Raw genomic sequence first — 5,000 nt, forward strand, 5'->3', positions numbered from 1 at the left:
GAGATAGTGTTTGAAGACGTTCACCACCTTCCTTCTACTAATGTGATATTTGATTGCATTCAACTCAGTTATACTAATTTACACACATCTTGAACGGTCTTTTGATTATAAACTCCATGTTAAAATGTCCGATATTGCCTCGTACTTACACTTATAAACATTTTTAAATATTGTTCTTTGTTTTCTTTTGTGGAGCATAAAGAAAAGAAAACAACCGATCAATAATTATTTTGTATGTTAGAATGTCTGTGGAGTGTAGATGTAAAGACAAGTGGTTTTGTTTTATACCGTCCTGAAGGTGTATATGAACGCGGCATAACTATTTATGGTCAATCGGGAAAACAAACACAACAATTAGCTAGCTGTATGGTACTGTAGCTATACGAAAATAAGACAAGTGATGTGTCACGACGTTCTAAAGTTTTCTGTTAACACGCAATTGCGTATGGTGCTTTTATTTTAAGCAAACAGATATACAAGTAATTTAAGCTTGGTGCAAGACTAATATATCTTTCTTATCTGTATTTAATGTATCATTTAAACTTTTGTAATATGAGTCATGTTGTGCAGATGTAGGATTTTTATAAATACGGAAACATTAGAGTGTTCATAAATAGTATTTAAAATTGACGCATTTTTCTAGAAAACAAAATAATATAACTGACGTAAACACTTGTTGCCTTGCTGTACAATTTTATAAAAACAAACAGTAGATTGTAACGTTGTTTTCCTGCCTTTTTATAATTGCTGCTGATATATTCAATTTCAGGGTAAATTAGAATGCATAATAAACGTTGCGATGTATTCATATTTTTATTTGAGGAAAAACTAACACTACCTTTACGATTAATAAGTTTTTATGTTATAATAATAGATGTTCTACATGTTATCAGACAGGAACAGTTGTATACCTGATCATATATGTTAAATACACATGTAAAGATACAGTAAAATTAAAAAAAAAACAATGAAATTTATTTTAACTCCATTGTCATATTCTTTTCAGTGTAAAAATGCAAACATGCAATAGATTACGATATATAACCAACGTTTGTTTGGAGAAAAACAACATACATACCGTGCACGTTCATCTGCCTCGAAACTGAAAGTAAAAAGACATACGTCAATAGGATCGGTGTTGATGATTATTTCTGACCAGTATACCTTATATGTTCATATAAAATATACAAACGATCGAAATCTCAAAACCTTGTCAACTTAACGCATTTTTTTTTAATTATAATAATTGATTTTACCAAATTGATCTTACAGCTGTCAATAAGACGACCCATATAAACTTTAATCTTGTTTACCAATCAAATTGATTCATTAAGGAATTGAAAGCTGAAATAAATAACAATCAATAGACAAAGACCTACTATTAATCGTATGAGCAAAGTAACAAGACAGGCTTTTGATAATGTATGCCATTTCCAGTTCGTAATACGATTTAATTTACTGTATTTTACTTGATTCGTATTTAAATTTTACTTGTTGGAATGGAACATTCAATTTGAGTTAAGCTCAATTCATTCAATTGACTATCAGTGTCTGTTTCACAAACCGCTTATTTGCGAAATTCCCATCAATAATAAATGTAATTGTTTTGATGCATGATTTGGGCCCTTAAAATTTACTAAAATGTGTTTCTTCTGAATTACTGGGTTTGTCTTTGTAGTTTTCGTTGTATAATGTAACTAGGTTCTGAAGTTGCTGAACAATCCCAACGTACTAATATTCTCGACGGCGGTAAAATCAGTCAAGAACTTAGAAAAGGTATATCACTAGATGTATATATTGAAAGCACATGTTAGCAACATTGAACACTGGTACCTTAGAAGTTATGTTATGAATGAAATAACATGTTTCATACTTTAAGTGTAAAACAACATGTAGATATAGAGTTTATCTTCCGAACACGAACATATAGTAGAAACGGTTGGAGTAATGAACACGTTATTTAATTATACATTAACACATGCCATATAAACTGCCGAATACCCTGACTGTGATATAAAGTGAGCATTGTTGAATTAGACTTCGAAATAATCAAAGTATGGAATCAAATTACATTGCCAATTCAATTAAAACACGCCAATGCTGTGTTTTCGTCTTATATTCCGTTTAACAAATAACTGACGATGGTCAATGTGTTAATACAAACGATGCTTAAAGCTGGATAATTAAGTGTAAACATTTGCCAATGTAATAGACAGCAAAAACAAGTTTGAGTGTTTAGTATAATGTTGCTGTGAAGATAATGGGCTAGTGAGATTGGCGACGAAATATAATCCGTCAACTGACATTTAAAGATAAATGTGTCAGTGTCTTTTTACAGTACTAGTATTCTAAGAGTCTATTTTGCAGGTTTAAATATGATGTTTAAGCAAAAAGCTTCCTTGTATCATGTGTATTTTGCATTTGTTTTACAGTATACAGTAAGTCATTGCCTATGCTGTGTAAATGGTTGCGCGTATTGCATTGCGTTTTGTCTATAGCTTAACTCAATTATCGGAAAGGTAAAGGTGGGAGGATATTATTCGTTCAATACATTGCGTGCAAATAACCGCACATTTACGCTGTTTCTGAAAGCACGGTACAACAAATTGAAATCTTACACATGCACAAATATTATGTTTCCAATATTCGGTTTTCAGGAGTAGATCCAACTTATCTTACCTACGCAATACATACATATAGGGTGATAGTTAAGATTATAAAAGTATAAACAAAGAATATACTTTGTTCTACTAATTAAACCGCAATTCGATGTTATCATATGCATTGTATAGCCTGGCCGTACAATGTATTCTGAATCTAATGACGTTATTTCTTTTATAAAATAAGACTTGAAATATTACTTACAGATTATACATGAGGTAATGGGATTGGAAACTTTTATCCACTTGAGAACACTTCCGCATCGTTCGCGGAGGTAATATATAATACGAATAAGAACTTAAATCAAACAATTTTATTAAATTATGTATGAAAAATATTTATATTGAAACAAAAGTAAGAACAAACTTAAAGGAAACGCTCATATTTTCTGTTTAAGACAAGTTGTCGATTTCATCGCTGCTGAGTCATAATTATTCATCGGCACGATTAGGTTAATCAATGATGTGTGTAGATTATACTAATAAAGTAGGCGTTTCCTTTCTTTGAAATTGTTATAGTAGTATTACAAGGGAATAATTAAGATCCTAAATAAAAGGCCTATTTTATTCGTCTAAGCCTATTTTATATTCACCATGCCTTGTTGCTTTGTGTAATATTTGATATTTCCTTTATCATTAAAAGAAAACCGGAAAGGGTTATAAAATTGTTTCTGTACAAAATATGCAACTGCGTTAAATGGATATATGCAAACACGTTCAAAATAAAGAAAAGGCATATTCTCTTCAATAAATGTCAATATCTGTTTTGTTCTAGCTGAATAATATTATTAAGTTCAATTTTAATTATGATTTACTCTAAATGTATGATAGATTGTCGGTCAGCATAAACAACTATTATCCCGAATGTTCGTCATCTGTTATGTTAGCCAACCTCGTACAACTCGGTTGAATTTCGAAAGGCCAATTTTGCCACTCGTTTAGTTGTTTAGAGCCTACAAGAAACAGTAACCCCTAAAATAATTATCAACATATTCTTTTAGTCCAGATTGGACTGAAAAATGTCCTTCATTGACATGTAAGAACTACTTTAATAATTCAAAAGCAATTCAGAACAGAACAGCTTTGATGGTACGTTTAGCAGCAGTACAATTATCAAATCATGTAACATTTTTTTCCGCAAATTACACGTTTGGACCTCTCTCGTTTCTATGACCATATACAAAGTATATAACCCAGTTCTTAGAATCGTGATCGCAGTTTTATAATAATTATAATAATAGTCCTTCGAGTTATTCTTTATAAATAGTATATATCAAATCGTTCGTGTTCGTTTAACACTTATTTATTCTACGTTGATATATGTATTCTCTGTATTAAAGTAAAGATTTCGTACTTCGACTTTATGTGTTATAACATCAATACGAATTAGTGATGCAAACGAATGGCAAAACTGCTATTCGAATATTCGGTAATTCTTTCGATCGAATATTCGAATATTCGATTGCCAAAATACATATTTTAAAAGATGTATTTAACTACTGTAATTATTCGCTAAAGTAATAGCCGGGGCATTTCAACCTACTTTGTTGTAGCAAGTACGCGCGGCGAATTCCGATTTTCCCCAAATGAGCCTTTGATTTATTTTCATTCTCAGGAAGAAAAAAGAACAATACATTTTGAACAAACAAACAGCAAAAATCGAATAATATCAATTCCGTATCCTTTATATTTCTAAACAATGTGAAATTAAATGGATTCCTAGTCAAATAGCGTTTTGCACCAATGGAGGGACTTTCCATAGGACGAGCAGCCTTGTTCTGAGATTGACCTCTAAATTAACAAATTAGTTTCAAATCACGTATTATTAAATGGCATCCTTAGGTGCCTGGTATGGATACTTTGGTGAGTATTGATTTGATCTTAATTTAGGCCAACAATTTATTTTCGATTAAGTTACAAAGAGCTTGATAGTTGCTTGATTGATACGAATAAAGTAGCCATATTACTGACTTATTTGACATGGGAACATTTAATCAGTATAGCCAGGACTTTATTGACCATCGATGGATATGGATTTCGTTATTTAGAATAGTACAATGATGTTGATTAGTCTTATTCAACATTTATTGATCTTGGTGTTCCCACGCTAAAGAATCTTTTGATAAAAAGAAACTCCTAGTGAAACGTATGATTTGGGTTATTGGAAATCTACGTTAACTTCAAGCTAGACGTATCACACACACTGAACACAGATTTGTTGCAATATTAAACCATCATGTTAATATGAAATTATATATTCAATATTATATATTAATAAATGACAATAGTTAGGCATATGTATTCTCAAATACTTAAAATAAAGAAAAACTATGCTAGAAT

The sequence above is a fragment of the Mya arenaria genome, chromosome 16 (assembly GCF_026914265.1).
Source record: "Mya arenaria isolate MELC-2E11 chromosome 16, ASM2691426v1".
NCBI classification, from domain to species: Eukaryota; Metazoa; Mollusca; class Bivalvia; order Myida; family Myidae; genus Mya; species Mya arenaria.